We start from the raw sequence: 23,398 nt of genomic DNA, 5'->3' as shown, positions 1-23,398 counted from the left end.
GTCGTCAATCTAACATGCAGCCGAAGGTAAGTTTTTTCTGCAACTGTGAATAGATTTCCTGTTTTTCTTTACGGCTGTAGACGCTGCAGTACTTGTTGGTCCGAAGGACCATTGCATTGTACTTCTTAATAATATAGGCACGGCTCTTATGTAATTGTTCAAAATAAGCTATGGTCTCTGCTCATGAAGAAAGTTAACTTTGCAGCTGTAACAGCCTTGTTAGTTTTAGTATTTGCTAAAGAAGAAACAGGTAATCAGACTTTGCAAGAACTAAAAAAAATAATCTTGCACAACCACAGGAGATCTCAAACTAGAAATCTTCAGATTTATACAGTTTTTCTTCCGTAAAAAATTACCACCTACGTATATGGTATAACTGGAAAAAATGGGAAAAGTCGTCTATGAGTCGTCGAGTCACAGAAGGATGCTGGATGTTTAGAAGATTTATAAGATGAGTTGCGTAGAAGTTCTCCAAAGAATCAGCGTGGAAAGAAATTTCCGGAAATCGTTTACTACAAGAAGGAATGGGCTGACAGGACTTGTGTCAGGACATCAGGGAATAACTTCCATGTCACTATAGAGGCTGGCACTGGGGACGATTTCTTTGCTGGCAGCATCAAATCAGTCAGAAGAATGATGACCTACAGAAGAATAGAAATTTATTTGGTCGCTGAGAAATTCATTAGCAGTATAATCGGTTTCGTTAATGTAGACAATACATATTTTATTATGTCCATGTACTTTACACAGCTTTTGTAACTTAATGTGTTTCCTTCTTTAGGACCATATCTTTGGAACTAAGTTTCCTGTTGTTACCCTCATGTAGCCACATTTTGAAAATTTTGGTCACTGTGTGTGGTGCTCTGAAGCTTATAATGATGCTTTGTGATGTCTTAAAAGTTGTTAAATCGATAATTAATTAGTGAATTTTACAGTACATTTATAGTGCACTTGTGTAACATCGAAATGTATTTTAAAAATCCGTCTTCAGACAGAACTTCCAAGCTTCCAAGCTGGAGTTTCGCTTTTCGCATTGAAGTTTGTAAGAACTATTTGAGAATGCATTTTTCAAAGTTCGTAATCGGTAGTGGTTAATCTGAATAAAATTTTTATACTTGTAACTCCCCTACAGGAACTTCTCTCATATCTTGTCTTCGGCAAGATAGCGTTGTAAAAGTTCCGAGTGCTGCAGCGCGGGATGTATACGTCGCAGGACGCTGAACGTCGTAGGCATGTTCATTAATTGGTCAGCACGCGGAGTATTCTGAAAAAGTAATAGTTTCCCTTTCTGCCACAAGATGAAAATGTGGCCCCGCAGGCAGTCAGAATGTGCTGTGTTTTGCAGCATTTGGTGACGCGTGATAGTTACTTTTCTGAACTGACTGCTGGTGAAAAGGATTAAGAAGGTTGAAGTTTCCCGTACGAAACTCTACGACTATTGAGAAGAAAAACAGCGCACTGCTGGTAAAGTTGGTTTATTAGAATTACAGCAATAACAATGCAGCATTGCGGGAATATCACCGACAGAAACAGCTGCGAAGAGGCCCCATGTCCATAAATGGGCTAGAGAATATGATCAAGAAAGTTGAAGAAGCAAATGAATTAGATGGTGTAGCAGGGAGAGGGAGGTGCACCATTGCCATGGGAGTTTATGAAGTTACTGCAGCTGTAGTCATCCGTGCAACACATGCCTAAAATTCTGCAGCTAGCGTTCGATTTGTGCCACGGAAATTGTTTCTACCTTGTTCAACAGTTCGAAAGATTTTACGTCGCATTTTACACTGGTATCCCTGTAAGATTCAGAATGCGCACCAAATGAAGCCCCAAGATAAACTGTAAAGCCGTGACTTTGCCCTCCGTGAAAATGGATGACAAGTGGCTGGGTAATCTTCTTTGGACATTTACGCTGCACGGTGCAGTAAAGACACAGAACTATTGGACATGGGGTTGTGCAGGAACATCCACTGCACTGAGCTTATGTGACTGTGTGGTGTGGTTTCACAAGCTTCTTGGTCCGTTTTGAAACGTCCCCTTAGAAAAATTTATGAATGACTGTGCTGATTACATTATTTGCTTTTCAAACAGCTGAGCAAAACTGAACGTACTCAGACATTACTCTCTTTACTTATTCTGATCAACACTAAACTGACACACAATATTTTTAGCGCAACGCAATCTGACTTTTAATAATCCCTACAAAGGAATGGCCCTGACTAACAAAAACCTATACCTTTCATAAATCACTTACCTCACAAAAATCTTCGTTACTCAAACTACTGCAATACAGCGAGCGCCAATACTGGCAGCTAAATAAAAGATTCTAACTACTGATGTCACTAACTACTGATAGGCATAGTTAGCAAATGAAAGATTTTGATAAAGAACAAACAATGTTTTTACCTTAATAGTGTTATAGAGCAGTTCATGACATCCAATCTTACAAATTTACTGTCTCTGATGGACACACGTCCAGATCATCTGGCCGAGCGGTTCTAGGCGCTACAGTCTGGAACCGCGCGACTGCTACGGTCGCAGGTTCGAATCCTGCCTCGGGCATGGATATGTGTGACGTCCTTATGTTAGTTAGGTTTAAGTAGTTCTAAGTTCTAGGGGACTGATGACCTCAGAAGTTAAGTCCCAAAGTGCTCAGAGCCATTTTAACCATTTTGAAGCCATCCAGATCTTCCGCTCTCAAAACTCCGCCATCTCTCTCCCCACATCCACCACTGCTGGCGGCTAACCTACAACTGCGTAACGCTACGCGCTGTTAACAGCCAACTGCGCAACACTAAAATAGCGAATATTATAACAACGCTAACCAGCCACAGACTGCACACAGCACAGCCAGTGATTTTCATACAGAGTGCTACGTGGCGTTACCAATATAAAAACCTAAACAGCCTACTTACAGTTTTTCATCGAGGCGATGACATCTCATGGGCCTGTTAGTCTTATAGTGACACCTGCACGTTATAAGGATCTCCTCGTGGAACACGTGGCTCCTACTTTGCAAGAACGTAATTGTGTCCACACCACTATTTCCATGCAAAATGGGGCGACAGCGCACGTCGCTTGCCAGGTGAAAAATTTGCTTCGAGAAACATTTGGTAACAACCGCATCATCTCTAAGCAATTTCAAGATGTGTGGCCTTCCAGATCCCCCGACCTAACTCCATATGACTTCTGGTTGTGGGGATTTCTAAAAGATTGTGTCTATCAGGGATGTATCCGAACTATTCCCGATCTGAAGGGTAGCATATGATTACATATCACTCTGACTGTACCGGATGTACTGCGAGCAACTGTCGTAAACGCCGTGTTACAGGTGCAGCATGTCGCTGAGTCGGGAGACCATATGCAACACATGTTGGACCTTGTGATCACATCCTAATAAACGTGCCAGAACCACTGTTATCATGTATTTTATCGTTCCTCCCCTTTTCCTTCACCCACGCTACATTCGGACTACTTACGGCGCCATATTTCACCTGGTGGCAGAAAGTGGTACTCCTATCTTTTCAGCACACTCCGCGAGCGCACTCCTCAAATTATGTTTTCAAACTGTACTGAATTTTAAACAAACGAAAATTTTGTGTTTCCGGGCTCATCAACACAAAGCGAGGCCACACTATGTATCGTCGTAAGACCCATCTGGTGATGGTGATTACAAAATATTCTCATACATCTGGTGATGATTTTAAGAAATAAATCCGAAAATAGTTAGCCATTTTGGTCTCCTCCTCCTCCTTGTTTTCCAACTCATATGTCCAGGTCCACCCCCCTCCCCCTTCCCCAATCTGCCCTAGGATATGGTGTGTCTACTTTGTGCCGACATTTTCGTGCAGTGTTTACAGTGAGTGTTCAGTGTTGTGTGTGTTTTCCGAATAGTTGCGAACGGCCATCATACTGTCGCTGGGTGTGATTTTATACCTCTTGCGAACAGAAACCAGACTGTCGCCATGTTTTTTAATTGTCTGTCTCTGTCTACTATGTTACCTGTCTGCATCCCGTGTATTTTTATTCGCTTTGCCAACCCTTTGCCTTATGCTTTAACTTACCCCAACTTTCCGCCGTTTTACAATTTAAGTCCCCGTTTTATCGCCTGCTTTTATTGTTTCTTAACTTCTCCTTACATCTTAAAAAGTCTGTAGGCTGCAGAGCAGCGTAATAAGCTGCTGCTAGCCCGCCCCCTTCGGGGGAAATGGAAATACAATAGAGGAAAAAAAAAAGCAATTTTGGTACAGTCTCGAGTGGGACACATCATCTCTGCACATTATCGCGCACCAAAATGTGTAGCAACTTCCATATAGATGACGGGGCTACAAAGACATTATGTGTCTGTGTCGCCGGCAGCTAAGGTTTTCTTGCAGTCTCGGCCGATATTCAGTCAGATACCTAAGCCCAGTCACTTACATCTGGTATTCTGAGTGGAGGGTCATCGGGACGCAGTTAAATCGCATGTCTGCAAGTGGCGCAGTGACGATTTTGATTAGAGTCGCCTCAACCTGTCAGATGTGGTAGTCAAGTTCTGCCTCCAAAGCGTTAATCTGTTTTAATTGCAGTATAGATCCATATACCCGTCGTCATTTGATGATTTATGCAATACGACTGTCTACAGGAGCGAAACAAGTTCTGATTAGTGCGTGATATATACGACTACGTGTGCACTGATTTGACGCCATTTGCAATCTGCAGCGTATTGGACACTGATGACTGGGACAGGTTTTGGAACTAATTTAAGCATCTTGGAGAAGTCACTAATTTAAGCATGTCGGAGAAGTAACTAGGCTACAGCCATAAAGATGAACATCGCATGTGTCCGATGCATCAGCGTATTAACAGTATAACTAGAGCATAATTCTTTAGCCAAGGTAGATACCACTAGATATAATTGTTTTAAGGTTTTAAATTTCTTTTAAATCATCAGTCATACTATCATGACTTCTCTTACACTTGGTTACAGGCAGTTACAATTTTATGTAAACAGTGTACTCCCTTTACACTACCTTTTGCGCTCCATATGATACTAATGAAAGAAGAAACGATTTATAAAACAATTCTGTACGCTAAACTAGGTATATTAGCGGATGAGTTTAGGTTTTACTAGCATTATTGTAAGTCATTTAACATTTCTGCTACAGAGCTAGAATGAGTTTAAACACTTTAACGTTTTAAGCTATTGGGTTAAAAGCTTATTGTTAGTCACACGGTGATTGTTGTTGTTGTGGTCTTCAGTCCTGAGACTGGTTTGATGCAGCTCTCCATACTACTCTATCCTGTGCAACCTTCTTCATCTCCCAGTACATACTGCAGCTTACATCCTTCTGAATCTTCTTATTGTATTCATCTCTTGGTCTCCCTCTACGATTTTTACCCTCCACGCTGCCCTCCAGTACTAAATTGGTGATCCCTTGATGCCTCAGAACATGTCCTACCAACCGATCCCTTCTTCTGGTCAAGTTGTGCCAAAAACTCCTCTTCTCCCCAATTCTATTCAATACCTCCTCATTAGTTATGTGATCTACCAATCAAATCTTCTGCATTCTTCTGTAGCACCACATTTCGAAAGCTTCTATTCTCTTCTTGTCTAAACTATTTATGGTCCATGTTTCACTTCCATACATGGCTACACTCCATACAAATACTTTCAGAAACGACTTCCTGACACTTAAATCTATACTCGATGTTAACAAATTTCTCTTCTTCATAAACGCTTTCCTTGCCATTGCCAGTCTACATTTTATATCCTCTCTACTTCGACCATCATCAGTTATTTTGCACCCCAAATAGCAAAACTCCTTTACTACTTTAAGTGTCTCATTTCCCAATCTAATTCCCTCAGCATCAAACGACTTAATTCGACTACATTCCATTATCCTTGTTTTGCTTTTGTTGATGTTCATCTTATACGCTCCTTTCAAGACACTGTCCATTCCGTTCAGCTGCTCTTCCAAGTCCTTTGCTGTCTCTGACAGAATTACAATGTCATCGGCGAACCTCAAAGTTTTTATTTCTTCTCCATGGATTTTAATACCTACTCCGAATTTTTCTTTTGTTTCCTTTACTTCTTGCTCAATATACAGATTGAATAGCATCGGGGAGAGGCTACAGCCCTGTCTCACTCCCTTCCCAACCACTTCTTCCCTTTCATGTCCCTCGACTCTTGTAACTGCCATCTGATTTCTGTACAAATTGTAAATAGCCTTTCGCTCCCGGTATTTTACCCCTGCCACCTTGAAAGAGATTATTCCAGTCAACATTGTGAAAAGCATTCTCTAAGTATACAAATGCTAGAAATGTAGGTTTGCCTTTCGTTAATCTTTCTTCTAAGATAAGTCGTAGGGTCAGTATTGCCTCACGTGTTCCAACATTTCTACGGAATCCAACCCGATCTTCCCTGAGGTCGGCTTCTATCAGTTTTTCCATTCGTCTGTAAAGAATTCGCGTGAGTATTTTGCAGCTGTGACTTATTAAACTGTCTCTGACAGAATTACAATGTCATCGGAGAAACCTCAAAGTTTTTATTTCTTCTCCATGGATTTTAATTCCTACTCCGAATTTTTCTTTTGTTTCCTTTACTGCTTGCTCAATATACAGATTGAATAGCATCGGGGAGAGGCTACAGCCCTGTCTCACTCCCTTCCCAACCACTTCTTCCCTTTCATGTCCCTCGACTCTTATAACTGCCATCTGGTTTCTGTACAAATTGTAAATAGCCTTTCGCTCCCTGTATTTTACCCTTGCCACCATCAGAATTTGAAAGAGAGTATTCCAGTCAACATTGTCAAAAGCTTTCTCTAAGTCTACAAATGCTAGAAACGTAGGTTTGCCTTTCGTTAATCTTTCTTCTAAGATAAGTCGTAGGGTCAGTATAGCCTCACGTGTTCCAACATTTCTACGGAATCCAAACTGATCTTCCCTGAGGTCGGCTTCTGTCAGTTTTTCCATTCGTCTGTAAAGAATTCGCGTGAGTATTTTGCAGCTGTGACTTATTAAACTGATAGTTCGGTAATTTTCACATCTGTCAACACCTGCTTTCTTTGGGATTGGAATTATTATATTCTTCTTGATGTCTGAGGAAATATCGCCTGTCTTATAGATCTTGCTCACCAGATGGTAGAGTTTTGTCAGGACTGGCTCTCCCACGGCTGTCAGTAGTTCTAATGGAATGTTGTATACTCCCTGGGCCTTGTTTCGACTAAGGTCTTTCAGTGCTCTGTCAAACTCTTCACGCAGTATCATATCTCCCACTTCATCTTCATCTACCGCCTCTTCCATTTCCATAATATTGTCCTCAAGAACATCGCCCCTGTATAGACCTTCTATATACACCTTCCACCTTTCTGATTTCCCTTCTTTGCTTAGAACTGGGTTTCCATCTGAGCTCTTGATATTTATGCAAGTGGGTCTCTTTTCTCCATCGTATTTACACAACCTGATTTATTATACTTTCAGTGGAGATTTTTTGCGATGTATTTGCATAAGATCCGAGGACCGCCAGTTAGATTTGCCGAAACCATTAATCGTAAATAAAATTATGATTAGCGATCTTCGCTATTGAAGTTTTTACTTCTGAATTTTTTTAAATGAAATGGCTTTTATGCTTGGGTAGTCACTCTGTTTCTAACTGAGTAAATTAGTATCTGGTTTGTTCTTCGTCCATGTTCGCTTGCATTAATAAGTTGTATATTGTTCAGTGTGAACTTTTCTCTGTGCTAGTTATATTAGCGAACTGTGTCCAGCCATTTGAAACGTTGTGCCTGCGAGCGGAGACGAAGACTGAACTGGCTTTCGTGGTGCTATGATGAAAGTCCTTTATAATTGTTACCTTCCACATAAAGCAAGAACTAAAATAAACATCTTTGCTTTTAAGCTTGTTGATTTTAAGTTTTTAACACAGCTTGGTCAAGTTGGGTCAGTTTGTGTAAGTGATTAAAGTTTAACGATCTTTGCTATTACTTGTGAGGTTTGCTAAGTTAAAAATTGAAATAATGGTTCATAAATCGTTTTTAAATTAAAGTTTTCTGTAGCCTGCTACCTTCCGCTCAGCCAAATCGTCGCTAGCAGTTTCAGCTGGTAGCGCTTACACAGAAATGAACTTTTTTTGTGATACCTGCTACTGGCTGCTATACTTGCTGCTGTATTCAAGTCATAATCGGTATTATAATTCTGCTGCAGCCACGGATCTCAGTGCGGGACGATACTTGCACCGGAACGTATTTTGACGGTGAACAGTTGAGACGCGCTCGAAAATTCGCTGCGAAAAAGCGGCAGCGTGGGCTTTAGGTAAACTATATCCTTTGAGAGATATGAGCGCCGGTGAAGACCTTTGAGGGCAGGGGCGGCGATGACGGCGACTTCCGGCGGAGAAGCCCGGCGAGCGCGGCTGGCCGGCAGATATCCAGCGGATATCCAGACGAGTAGGCAGTTTCCGCCGCGCCGCCTTCACGAGCCACTGCCGCCGAACAGCGGCGCTTCCGGGCTCACCAAGGCCACTCGAGAGGACCACGCCTCCACTCCAGTCCGCTGGAGGACCCTCCAGGTTGTCCACCAGATGACCAGGTCGCGTGACATCAATAACAAACCTCTTCGTGTCCCCAACAATCTACTGCGAGCAATCTGCGCAAGCTCCATATGCTCTCTCTACACAATTTCAACTCAATAACAAGGAGACCCTGGTACAAACATTTCATTTCCGGCGACTGTTTTCTGACATCTGTAACGCATATTTTTCTTTCCCATTTTCTTCTTCTGTCTTGCGATAGACTTTGCTTGGGTTGTTGCAGCTACATTTGGTCCTTCCTTCTGCTGGTCTTCCAATTCATGTTTTACCTTGCGGAATATATTTAAAAAAATTCGTGGTAGCCTTGACTCCTCCTTTCGCGTCAGAGGGTATATCCATTTTGTCTATTTTCTTCAGCCTCTTCATTTCTATCAAATGCTTCCTGTTGCTTTCCAAATACCTATATTTCTTTTCCAGTCTAACTTTGTGTATCCTGCTATCTTCCAGTCCTGAATCGGACTTCATCTTTCCTTTTCGTTACCCAAGATTTCTCCCGTAAAAATCGGTACTCATGTAACTTTATAAAATTTAATATAAGTCTTTGCTGTTTCTTTATTTTGGTGAGATCTTCTACGGTATCGTTTAGGTAACTGACTTTCCCAATTTTGTATTTTTGCTCCAGAACTTACTCTACGTTAGTTCCGTCCCTAATATTTTAAATCTTTCCTCTATGATCTCGTTCTATATAATTATTTTCGCCCTTTTTTTTTTTTAAATCTATGGCTTCTGTTATTTGTATTGATATCGGCATGTTGTATACGTGACATATTCTGTGTAGTTCATAGGCAGCTCCCTGAAGCGCATCTTCACTGTTGGAGATCGGAAATTACAAGCTACATGCGAGACGGAAACCTACTTGACGAACCGGAAGAAAGGACAAGGACTTTGGTATGGCTAAATATGTAAACTTAACGTGGAACATCAGGGAGATTTGTCTTCCCCAGGTAACATAACTGTTGCAGTGTTGTGTTCATTACCATCAGAGCGATTTTTCGTCTTCCAACAACGCAGATTGTCGAAGCCAATTTAGCTCGCGTCCGTCACGAGAGTGACAGTACTACTATACCCTGTCCACAGTTAATTCGCTCCAACTGGAAAAACTATTCAGTGTACAAAAATGTAATAATGGATAACAAAAGAGACATAGTACTTATTAAAAAAACTTTATATTAGCGTACCCTCGAAGAGCTCCATTATATTTTCATTTTAGTTTTACTTCTGTCACTAAGTTTTTAATAATGGATAACAAAAGAGACATAATACTTATTAAAAAAAACTTGATATTAGCGTACCCTCGAAGAGCTCCATTATATTTTCATTTTAGTTTTACTTCTGTCACTAAGTTTTTAAAATGGTATACGGGAAGTTTACTAGCGTAAATATATTTCCTGATGATGTTATCGAATTTTCTACAATTTTCGTTATTTACTCTCCGATAGCGGGTCAAGAGCTAATCTGTAGGCCGTTTGGTTTCATTATGAGAAAAAAACGCTTAATTGTCACACTGGAAACAGTAATCACTACTAAAATTATCAGTTCCAGCAAATGAAAATGAAAATAAGCAAATTATAGCAAAGTGCAAGCGAGAAATGTTATAGTGTGAGGGTGAAAGTTCGACAATCGCGGGCGGTTGCTGCTGCTACAGATCTCGTAAGGTTCGTCGAATGATTGCCGTGCCTCCCATGTGAGCCTCACCCCCGCCCCTCCCACCCCCCTTTCAGAAATTGAATACCTTGGCCCATAAATTCCTCGCTTTGGACGAATTATCACCAAGAGGAAGTCGTCGAAAGTTGGTAAACGTTTATAGGGACATTACTCCTACATTTTGAAAGTGAAGAAATTGGCGATTAAATTCGAACGTAGTTGGACGTTTCAAGAAAAAGTAAATCGGAACGAATGACGACAAAAAGCGCAACGACAGACGAACACATCGAGGAAGTGAACAACGTGGTGTTGGACGATCGATGATTAAAAGAGTATGATATACTTGACGTCATAAACATCTCAGACGGATTGTGTTTCACTGTTCTTCAGCTGGAGAAAAAGTGGATAGATAGAGTAATTAATTTGAAAATACTGAATCGAATGGAAAGAAGTAAGCTTTATGGAACAATTTTTTCATGATTTTCTCCATTACTCCACAAGATAAATTTTATGCACTATCTTGTCAAAAGTATCCAGACATACATTAATGAATATTAATATGGGGTGTGTTCACACTTCGCGTGTACGACGGCTTGATTTCTTGCGGGGACACTTTCAATGGGGTGTCTGAAAGTCTACGGCGGAAATCTTCCTCAAGAGCCGAAACCAGACGAGCTAGTGATGTTGGACGCTGAAATCTGGAGTCAACGTTCTAACTCATCTTTAGCTGATCAAGTATGTTTCTGGACACAAGAGTTCCGTAGGAAGCCTTTATTTATTTATTTATTTCTTCGCCTCGAGTTTCAGGATAGCAGCTCCATGGTCAAGCACTCGTTCTAGTTCAAATCAGTCAAACTCTCATACTGCAACCCGGCAGTATATATATATATATATATATATATATATATATATATAGTTTAGCTGCGTAACTGTTATTCCCAGAAAAAATAATGCTACAACCTGACAGTTACAATGGATATGTTGGTTGGACATATTATCAGACATCAAGGAATATTTCATTTGCTAGCGGTCCCGAATATACGGAGTTAGGAAGTGTAGAGGGCGACCTAGCGTACGGTAAGTACGTCCATATTGTTATCGATTGCAATGGTCAAATAGAGACGAAGAAACTTTTCAAAAAGAACTTATTATGAGCAAGCTTCGTGCAGTGTGAAAGCCACTTATTTAATGTTGATGAAAGGCAAATGTTGAAATGAATTTTAATCATCATGTCGAACATTTTGAAAAGAATACGACTAGCATTATGATTTGTTTAAGAACTGTGGATGTCATGCGTCCATCATGAACCATCAACCGAAGAAGAAATCGGATTCGGTGCCCATGCTCCATAAAGGTGAGGCCTGTTTCATCAGCCCGTATTTTTTGGAACTCAAAAGAAGTTTCATTATTGGTTCGAAAGGATAATGCAATAACTAGCAAAACAAATGCAATAGCATGGGTGTAGAGTGTCGTTCAGGAATGGAAAAAAAGATCTTTATTCTAGTTTAAGAGATTATGGTAATATCAGACATATATTTTGCATACGTTGCACTTCATTACACATATTTTCTTTTTGTTTGGTTTTATGAGGCAACCGTTTCCTGACCGGTTTGGTTTGTCACGCCACGAATTCCTCTTCAACTCCTAGAAGCACATACAACCAACGAGCTTTGTTACTTGTTTGATATACTCGAATCCAATCTCTGTCTTGTCGTAACACAAATACTAACATCATGTTCCTTCTTCTAGACAAAGATTTTCTTTTATTCCTTCCGTGCTGATTCCGAAGAGAACTTGCTCATTTCTTTCGTCAGTCCACTTGACATTTAGTATTCTTCTTAAAACCTCATCTCAAACGCTTCGAGTTTCTTCTTTTATAGTTTACACACAGTCTAAGATTTACTTCCGTACAACTGTGGGCGTATCCGTACATTGTCATAAATTTCTTCCTGAAATTAATACCTAAGATGTTAGAAGACTCTTTGCCTGAGCTATTCCGATGGTTATGTCCTCCCTGCTTCCTCAGTCATGCGTTATTTTGCTTCCAGGGTAGCAGAAGTCCTTCACTTCCTCTACTACATGGTTCCCTAGTTTCGATGTTTGTCACTGCTACACCTCATTGCTTTCGTCTTCCTTTTATTTACTTTCAATCCATATTCTGTGCTCATCAGTGGACTGTTGAACCATTAAACAGATACTGTAATTCCTCCTCACGTTCACTGAAGGCAGCAATGTCATAAACAAATATTATCATTGACAGCCTTTCACTCAGAATTTTTATTCCACTTTTGAAGCCGTCTGTCCGTCATTGCTTCACCAGAGGAAGAGTGCGTCCCTGTTTACCGCCCTGTTTAATCCCAACACTCTTCTGTCAATTTTCCATTCTTATTGTTCCTTCCCAGTTCTTCTACATATTTTTGATTACTCGTCTACGCCTACAGCTTATTTCTATGCAGGGTGTCCCTGGAGGAATGGTCAGTATTCAGGGATATGACGATCATTCGAAGCAAAAAAGTCTGCTAAACAAGGTCTCTAAACTACATCTTCGATACTATGAAACAAATCTGCTCTAATGCAAGTTATTTGCTTTCCATATTTTAGGAGGGGTTAGTATGGATTAAAACAAGAAAAAATCTTATAGTAAACATGGACTCTAAAATGTGTAGCTTAAGAGATGAGAGCACTTGTTCATTAGAGAATATGGATTTCATATGAGCGAAGACGAACAACTGCTCATAGCTCCTAAGACATGCACTTAGAGATCATGTTTACTAGAATTTCTTGCTTCCAATCATCGTTCCTGTTATATCAGTGTACACTGACAATTCCTCATGGGACCCCTGTACATCTGAGAATTTGAGAAATACTGACTGTGTTAGGTCTTCGAACGCATTTTATAGGCCTTGTATCCATTAGAAAGCGCAACGTCAGTTCGCCCTTGACAAATCGAAGTGAGGAGGTGAGCACCCAAAGAAGCGTGGAGGGGTGCTTTTGCTCGTCGATGTGCCGTCTCATTGCACGCCGTCATCTCATTGTCTGGCAGAAGAATCATGTGCCACTGGGAAACCAAATGGTTGGAAGTGGCAAACAACAAGCTGCGATCACTCAAATCGACCAAACAGACATGGCGGAGTTCACGCAACAACAAGGAAGTACTCACCAAACTGCGCGGAGGACATTGTCCACTAACGCATGTTTTCCACCTCCAATGGGGCAGCTACTGCTGTGTGAAGTTTGTGATGTGCCACCTTCGGTTCAGCGTGTTTTGGCTACGTGTCTTTTATTGACTGACATTAGGGCAGCCTTCAGTTTGGGTGAAGATCTGTCCACCATCCTCACTGACTCTGACACCAGGGTAACAAAGGTTTTGAAATTTTGCGAACTGTAAATTAGATGTTATGCGAATTAAACAACAGGCGAGCTATGATTATCTAGGAACTGTTATCACCAGCTATAAGGACTTAAGTTTAAAAGTGAAAAACCAATTGACAAAGGCAATATGCGTAGCCGGATGCCTTCAAAACATTGCGTGGAGAAAGAAATTTATGACAACTAGGGAAAATAAAAATTTATAAAGAAATTCTGCGCTTTGATATGAGTTATGCAGCAGCAACTACAGCAGAAACGAATAAGATAAAACGAAAGTTAACGGAATTGGATATGAAGATATTAAGATAGTTCCAAGGAGTAACCATGTGGGACAAAAGAAAAAAAATGTATCGATAAGGAAACACTGTAGAATACAAGATAAGGGGTGGGGAAAACAAAACTGGTACGAACGAGTAGATACGACTGGACGTGAATGTATTCATATAACCACACCCCGTGAAGTGCACACCACATGTACACCAGCCACGTGATCCACACCGGTTTACAGCGTAGTACTACCTGTGGCAGTGTGAGTGGAACAGCGCAAAGGGGACGATGGTACTCACAGTGGAGCAGAGGTTGTTCGTTGTGGAAAATTACGTGACAGCATAGTCGTGGAAACACTATGATCAGTTGTTTGCTGAGAGATTTAACGGTGTCAAAGTGCCAGTAAAGAGTGCGATGCAACACTTAGTCCGAAAATTGATCTGTTTTGAACAAGTCAACGTTCCGGCACACCAGAAAATTTGGCTGCGATTCACCAGACAATGCTTCGAGTCCTACCAAATCAACCCGACACCTGCCACAGGTGACAGGAATATCACGTGGATCATGCGGACAAATAATCCACCTGAACCTGCACATGCGTCCCTGCCGAGAGTCTCTTGTTCGTGCATTAAAACCAGTAGATGCTCTTCAGCGCCTCCAAGATAACAACGAATGTCTTGGATATGGATCTGCTTTATGTCTGATGAAGCCTGGTTTCATCTGAGTTACTATATCAACTCACAGAATCACAAGTTCTGGGCAGCGGAGAATTCGCGTAACTTCCACGACAGACTATTGATGATCAGAAGGTTTTTTTTTTTTTTTTTTTTTTTTTTTTTTTTTTTTTTTTTTTTGTGCAGCGTTTGCACGCGGCATTATTGGTCCGGTCTTCTTTCATCAGCGCGTTACAGCTTTTTCTAACCATTGGTGGCAGTATTAACGGAGGAGAAAAGACCTACAGATACTTCTAACCGAATGGAGCAACTGCCCATACAGTCAACCGAGTCTTGGAGCACATTTACATAATCTTCATGCCTGACGGAGTTGTTATCAGTCCGGTCACGGCCCTAACTGGCCATCCAGGTCACCTGATGTGTCAGTGTGCTATTTATTTGTGTGGGGAGCCTTCAAATATAAGGTACATCGGAACAACCGTCATAGTCTTTAAGAACTGCAGCAGAACATTGCGGATAAGACTGCTGCAATTTCAGTAGTCCAGTTTCGATTCGCCTTCAGCAGCTTGCTGACCAAGGTATAAAAGTGCCAAGAGACGAATGGCGGTCACTTTCAACATCTACTATACTCAGGTTGGTACTGTTACTTCCTTTCCTCTGCTGTGTTTCTTTGTACCCTGGAAGTCAGTTCTCTGAGCCACTTTTATTTGTCCCATCTTGTATATGTAAAAGGATGAAGACAGGGAAAAGAAATTCTACATCTATATCTACGTGATTACTCTGCTATTCACAATAAAGTGCCTGGAAGAGGGTTCAATGAACCATCTTCAAGCTGTCTCTCTACCGTTCCACTCTCGAACGGCACGTGGGAAAAACGAGCACTTAAATTTTTCTGTGCGAGCCCTGATATCTCGTATTTTATTGTGATGATCATTTCTCCCTATGTAGGTGGGTGCCAACAGAATGTTTTCGCAATCAGAGGAGACAACTGGTGATTGAAATTTCATGAGAAGATCCCGTCGCAACGAAAAACGCCTTTGTTTTAATGACTGCCACTCCAATTCACGTATCATGTCTGAGACACTATCTCCCCCATTTCGCGATAATAAAAAACGAGCTGCCCTTCTTTGTACTTTTTCAATGTCATCTGTCAGTCCCACCTGATGCGGATCCCACACCGCACAGCAATTCTCCAGAATAGGGCGGACAAGCGTGGTGTAAGCAGTCTCTTTAGTAGACCTGTTGCACCTTCTAAGTGTTCTGCCAATGACTCGCAGTCTTTGGTTTGCTCTACCCACAATATTATCTATGTGATCGTCCCAGGTAAATATAATGCGGAAAAGATGGAAACAACAAGACTAGCTAAAATTTGTAAACAAGGATGACCGAATGGGAAACGGCTACTGTAGTATCTACATTTTGCCTTTGGACTGACTTTACGACATATGATGTGCTACTCGTCTAAGAACTTTTAGCATTATACTCGAAAATGGCGTAAAAGCCGAAAACTAGATAGTGCTGAAGATAAATGCAGTAATATGCAGTGAAATGGCGTTTATTCTTTTAAAAAATATTGTATGAATGTGGCTCAGCACCATTTGGGGGAAACCCTTGTCAGCAGCAGAAGAAGAAGCGAACTGTGTTTGGGACAAGAAGTCAGCGTTCTATGGATGGATAGCCAGCTCCCCAGGCCGTTTTGGCGTTGCTATTAATCGGTTTTCAGTGTAATAGCTTAGGCCGGTATTACACTATCAAATTTCTTTGTCAAAGATTTGATCAAAGATGTGATCAAATATTCGTCAAATATATTTGACAAAGATCTTTTATGTGGCGCTAAAAAGAGGTATTACACTGTCATCATATTTTTTTTCTTCGATGTTCAGGATGGCTGACAACAACAACTTGTTATTAACCGCAGCAGTTGCATGTACCACAATTGCACTGAGAGAAGCGGGGGGAAAAAAGGAAACGTACCTGGGTGAAGCCGTGGTTTTACTACGACACGATAAAAGCATTCAACAAAACTTGTTACCTGAGCTTATAGTGGAGGACGTCAAGTCGTGCATCAATTACTTAAGAATGGATGAACATTCATTTCAGTATGTACTCAGTGAAGTGTATACTCATATCACGAAGCTCAACACTCACTTAAGAAACGCTATATCTGCAGAAGGCAGGCTTACATTAACAATCCTATTCCTTGCTACAGAAGAGAGTTAGGTTAGGTTAGGTTATGTCAAATGGTCCAAATGGCTCTGACCACTATGGGACTTAACTTCGGAGGTCATCAGTACCCTAGAACTTAGAACTACTTAAACCTAACTAACCTAAGGACATTACACACATCCATGCCCGAGGCAGGATTCGAACCTGCGACCGTAGCGGTCGCGCGGTTCCAGACTGAATTAGGTTATGTCAGGTGTCCAATCTTCTTAATCTATTTTTGTATTCAGGGTGCCTCACGTTGTAAAGCGCCTCATCAGCTTCATACATCTGTACTAATTTTGTAGTTGTCGGTACACACCAATTGTATTTACCGGCAATGTTTATAAAATCACTACAGATGACAGAACACTGCAGCGAGGCTAGCGTTCCACGTGGTAACATGTCACATTGCAGTGAACAGAAGACAAGCGACTTCGCCGGTCGAAGTGGATGAGCGGTTCTAGGCGCTTCAGTCTGGAACCGCGCGACCGCTACGGTCGCAGGTTCGAATCCTGCCTCGGGCATGGATGTGAGTGGTGTCCTTAGGTTTGTTAGGTTTAAGTAGTTCTAAGTTCTAGGGGACTGATGACCTCAGAAGTTAAGTCCCATAGTTCTGAGAGCCGTTTGAACCATTTGAACAAGCGACTTCTTTGATCAAATCTACAACGAGGCCCTACATTTGATCAAATATTTGACAACATTTGACAAAGTTCTCTGTTACACCATCAAATTTCTTTGACAAAGATATTGGTCAAAGAAGTTTGATAGTGTAATATTGGCCTCAGTGCATCATGAAGTCGGTTATTTTATAATTTCTAGGTGGATTCTCGAGTATTATAAGCAACGCTGCCTATGGGGTAGCTTTAGTGCCCCCCAAGCGAAAGGCATGCTGACATTTGATAAGAGTGCTTATGGGGACGCTGTTGAGCGCCTCACATCCAACAGCGACCAATCAATCAACCTGGTGATTGAGTACCAGCCTGTGCTGACTGACGATTGCTCCAGTGTTCTGGTATCCATTCTAGTACGTAATTTCCATCAGGTGCATTCGAACTGACAACCGACGAGGCGTGCGCCCCCGCGTGTGACAGGTGCGGGCGCCACGTGCCCGGGCACGGCGCCTGCTAGCTGTCCTTGTGAGCGCCGGCACACGGGCACACCGGCACACGCCTGTCGCGACGCCGCCTGACGCTTCGCCGTCTCGCCCCGCCGCACACAAAGTGGCCGCCAAGACAGCCATTCACCTGCAACACTGTCACCACCTGCCCACTACTTTGTCTGCCCCACAAAGCAGCTAAGGCGCTGAATGCAGCGTGGAATGTGCAGCGCCACCTGATGGTCCCGATCCACCTGATGTACACAAAAGGATAGTTCCTCACTATTCTCATCTCTTGTTAGTGCATTTCCACATCTTGCTGTGTGGTATCACGGCACATCCTTTCGGCACCACAGCATAAGGACGGAAAGATTATCTACAACTTACGTCGAAGCCAGGCTGCAGTTTAAGAGTCTGAGAACTGACATGGAAGCAGTAGTTGAGACTGGAGGCTGGAAGCCTAATCCCCATGGTATTTAATCTGTTCCTTGAGCTAGCAATGAAAGAAAAAAAGGGTAAATTTGGAGAGGCAATTCAAGTTCAGAGGGACGAAATAATTTTGAGGTTTTCAACCCAGCCACGCGGTATTAGCCGAGCGGTCTAAGGCGCTGCAGTCATGGACTGTGCGGCTGATCCCGGCGGAGGTTCGAGTCCTCCCTCAGGCGTGGGTGTGTGTGTTTGTCCTTAGGATAATTTAGGTTAAGTAGTGTGTAAGCTTAGGGACTGATGACCTTAGCAGTTAAGTCCCATAAGATTTCACACACATTTGAACATTTTCGTTTGCAACTTGCAAGACATCATGGTCTCCTGACCTTCATTGCTTACATATTCCGCACTCACAATCATATTCCGCACAACAAGACGCTTCATTCCAACCCAAACTCGATAAGATAAAGTCAGTGTTGTATGAATTCATGTAAACAATATGCAAATAACTAATAAACCGCATGTGCGCACCGTGGTTGAAATACTCGAGGCTGGCGTACACACGTACATTCCAGACACAACAGTCATGGGAGCTTCTAGTTCGAGAGAGGCAAACCGCACCTCAGGAGGCCGGTCCCAACTCATCTACGTCGGCCGGTGGCCGCCCGTGGAGCGGACAGCGTTTACCCGAGGGAAAGGAGGAACGACCCGTGTTCGGCTTAAAAGCAAATTCCTCTACATTGTGTGGGAGTGGCCAGCCTACGCATTCCTTACACATAGCATGCAGTTTCAGAGATTTTCACAGGAAGACAGCAAATGCCAAAGCTACAAGCTTCCAGATTGGACGCCTTAAACGAAACGTCATTCTCCCGTTTTAGAAGAGCAATGCTGATTGGCAGACGATCTTCCTGATGCCTTGAGCTGAAGGAGTAATGGAAGAGACCAAAAGATATACCCCTTCACGTCTGGCGTGGAGAGGCGCCGTTCCGTTGTCTCTCTTGGAGCGAGAACATGTAACGAGAGCGTGCGCCCTCGTACGTGTACTCGAAGAGCGAGGAACAAGCCTCTCCTCAGTTTTTCACTGGGAGAGCACCTCTATCGAGAGCGAATCGGAGTGCGACTCTATACTGAGTCCTTGCGATTAAGCGTTGTTCACTGTGTTGGCCACCACACTTATTGTGCAATGTGAATGGACAGAGTTATTGTTAAACACTTGTGAGCGAATTTTGAGTGGCATCACGGTGGACTGGTTATCTGACCGGTGTACCACGCCAATAGTTAGACTAGGGGCGAATAGGAGTCCTTGACTTCATCAAGGCGTAGGGAGAGTTTGATTGGCGGAGGTCAATCCAGATAGAATGAGAGTTATCTTATTTGTTAGCAGCGAGCAGCGCAGACAGAAGTAATCACAGCTTACGATATTGTGCGCTACAGCTCTTGCGAGCCCCATATTACTTCCACAACAGTACACTTCACTGCATTTCACACGCGACAGGCTCGACCATACCTAGCAACATTCTAACGGATAATTATTCAAGTTGAGTAGGCGTGGCTCTCAGCCATTCTGCCAAGTCAATAACAATCTTAAACTTTGTATAGAAATGTCATTAGCGAATCCTATCCTTGAGAGGTAACTTCACATTCCGAAAAGAACCAGGAAATAACATGTTCAGTTCATAACTAAAAGTGCCATTGTGATTTCTCACAATTTTTGCAAAATAAATAATAATTTTCGTTAGTTTCATGTTTTTCTTACACTAACTAGCACTACTCCAGTACCCAAGTATCCCACTAGCTACGTAAGAAATTTTGTGAATTTTTGTGTCATTTCCTTACAGCGGACAACTCCAGAAGATATTTATTGCTGAAAGTTTTTCAGGCATTTCTCTTTAGAACGTTAGGAGTGTCTGTCTGACTTCTGTAGTAGTGTGGGGGTGGAAATTGCATCTTGCAGGAGCCACAGCGTAAAGGGTACATCTCAGATGAATCCCACGCTCACAAACTCACATCGTAAATTTGTGCGAGATGGCGAAGGATTTTAAAAAGTAATCGAACGAAACGGATAGTTACGATACGACAAGATACTGCAGTCCCTGAGTTACGACGCAATTTACCTTTGGACATGTATGCACGTCGAAATGTACACTATGTGATCAAAAGTATCCGGACACCGCCAAAAAACTTACATTTTTCATATTAGGTGCATTGTGCTGCCACCTACTGCCAGGTACGCCATACCAGCGACCTCAGTAGTCATTAGACACTGTGAGAGAGCAGAATGGGGCTCTTCGTGGAACTCACGGATTTCGAACGTGCTCAGGTCACTGGGTGTCACTCGTGTCATACGTCTGTACACGAGGTTTTCACACTCCTAAACATCCCTACGATCACTGTTTCCGATGTGAGAGAGAAGTGGAAACGAGAAGGGACACGTACAGCACAAAAGCGTACAGGCCGACCTCGTCTGTTAACTGACGGAGACCGCCGACAGTTGAAGAGGGCCGTAGTGTGTAATAGGCAGACATCTACACAGATCATCATACAGGAACACCAAACTGCATCAGGATTCACTGCAAGTACTATGACAGTTAGGGAGGAGGTGAGAAAACTTGGATCTCATAGTCGAGCGGCTGCTCACAAGCAATACATCACGCTGCTAAGCGCCAAACAACGCCTCGCTTGGCGTTTGGAACGTAAACATTGGAAGATTGAACAGTCGAGAAACCTTGAGTGGAGTGACGAATCATGGTACAGAATGGGGCGATCCAATGGCAGGGTGTGGGTACGGCGAATTCCCCGTGAACGTCGTCTGCCAGCGTGTGTAGTACCAACAGTAAAATTCGGAGGCCGTGGTGTTATAGTGTGGACGTGTTTTTCATGCAGGGAGCTTGCACCCCTTGTTGTTTTACGTGACACTCTGACAGCACAGGCCTACATTGACGTGTTAAGCACCTTCTTGCGTCCCACTACTGAACAGCAATTCGGGGATGGCGATTGCGTCTTTCAACACGATCGAGCACCTGTTCATAATGCACGGCCTGTGGCGGAGTGATTACACGACAACAACATCCCTGTAATGGACTGGCCCGCACAGAATCCTGATCTGAATCCTATAGAACACCTTTGGGTTGTTTTGGAAGGCCGACTTTGTGCCAGGCTTCACCGACCGACATTGGTACCTCTCCTCAGTGCAGCACTACGTGAATAATGGGCTGTCACTTCCCAGTAAACCTTGCAGCACCTGACTGAATGTATGCCTGCGAGAGTGGAAGCTGTCATGAAGGCTAAGGGTGGGCCAACACCGTACTGAATTCTAGCATTACCGATGGAGGGTACCACGAACTTGTAAGTCATTTTCAGCCAGGTGTCCGGATACTTTTGATCACATAGTGTAATCCTGTAAAGGTGCCGTCATCTTGTTGCACTGAGTCCTCATACCGTTCGCGAGGAGTTCGAGGATACCATCGAAAAATAAGAAAGAAACTAAAATTTCTGGTGAAATTTTTGTATCTTTTATACAACTTCTCCTGTTATTTATTGAGTAAACCTTGTACCCGCGGAGCCACTAAGCGTCATTCAGGCTCTCCGTAGCAGCTTTCAAGATGTTTTGGCTGATCACTGCATATCGTGCATTACCCCTTTTTAGTGCTGTACATTTCTGGTGCAATCGAGTAGAATCTTCCATTACTGTCACACTTACTTGCAAGCGGCTCTGGACTTTGCTTCCGCTGCTTCTGCTCGTGCGAAGATGAATACTCGCCACCGCAAACCACTCCTCCGGTGAGGGGAATGGAACCGGACACCGCGCTGTTAATAACTTGGGTGAGTCGGCCGACCGGTAGCACTTGTGCGGTTTCCATATCGCTTCCTTCCTTCCGTCCTTCGTCCCTTCCTTCCTTCCTTCCGTAAGGACAGCCGCCTTTTCCCTCGTGTATGCACACACTCGACCGACGCCGGTCGCTAATAATCCGTGCTCGCCGTACTGCGCACTAGACCGGACTTTTGTACACTCGCTATGTGACAGGTGTAGTAGTCACACCCTATTTACAGTCTGTCTTGCAGAACAATCATTTCGCTTCCGTACCCTCCAGCGCTGACAGAAATAGTATTGAAACGTTCTGCCAGATTAAAACTGTTTGGCGAACTGGGACTCGAAACCGAAACCTTGCCTTTGTCAAGAAGGAGTTCTGCTGATTCAGCTAGCCAGGAACAATCTTCGTCGCACCATCGTTGCAGTACCGTAGTCCAACATAACAGTCGACGACATTCCGTCTGGTTTATGTCACCCAATGCGACAACAGCGCCAGGTAGCTAGCAACCAACACTTCTGATTACGACTTCAGATGATTTGTAACACGTGTTTTATAATAGGGAGCATACGTAATGCAATAAAACTCTCTGGGATGTATGAAACGATAATTACAGGTCACTTTTTTTACTATTGCCTTGTAACCTACAAATATTTACTGAAGAATGTCGTTTCCTTCTTAGAAAAGAAATCGGTAGTAAATAACAGTGGATCTGAAATTTTGCGGAAAGACGTCTTATGTCTACTCAACAACGTGATTTTTTTCCTTCCAATTTAATTCAAACCTGTGAATATGGGAAAGTATGGGATGCCATACCTACATTGTTTAACATACAGATCAAGCCGCCTTAACTGTAACAGTAGGGAAACCATAAAGTCGTGATAAGGAAACGTCAAAAGCAATAGCCGGCCAGAGTGGCCGAGCAGTTCTAGGCGCTACAGTCTGGAACCGCGCGACCGCTACGGTCGCAGGTTCGAATCCTGCCTCGGGCATGGCTGTGTGTGATGTCCTTAGGTTAGTTAGGTTTAAGTAGTTCTAAGTTCTAGTGGACTGATGACCTCAGAAGTTAAGTCCCATAGTGCTCAGAACCACTTGAACCAAAAGCAATAAAACTGTTTCCTAACACAAAAGAAACCATTTGCACAATCGTTGCTTCAACTGAGGCACAAACGGCAAGAATCTTTAACACGTTCGCTGTTGAGGCAAAATTATTTACATTTACAAAATACTCGTGTATCACAAAGTCGAGTGAAGTGTAAGAACTGAAGTTTTTCGTGTCAACGGAAACGCGTATCACAACAAGAACAGACAACAGAAATGTATGCTGCTCATGCATGAAATATGT

This window comes from Schistocerca americana, chromosome 2, assembly GCF_021461395.2.
Source record: "Schistocerca americana isolate TAMUIC-IGC-003095 chromosome 2, iqSchAmer2.1, whole genome shotgun sequence".
Lineage (NCBI taxonomy): Eukaryota > Metazoa > Arthropoda > Insecta > Orthoptera > Acrididae > Schistocerca > Schistocerca americana.
The sequence above is the reverse complement of the archived record's forward strand: the minus strand, read 5'-3'. Positions refer to the sequence as shown.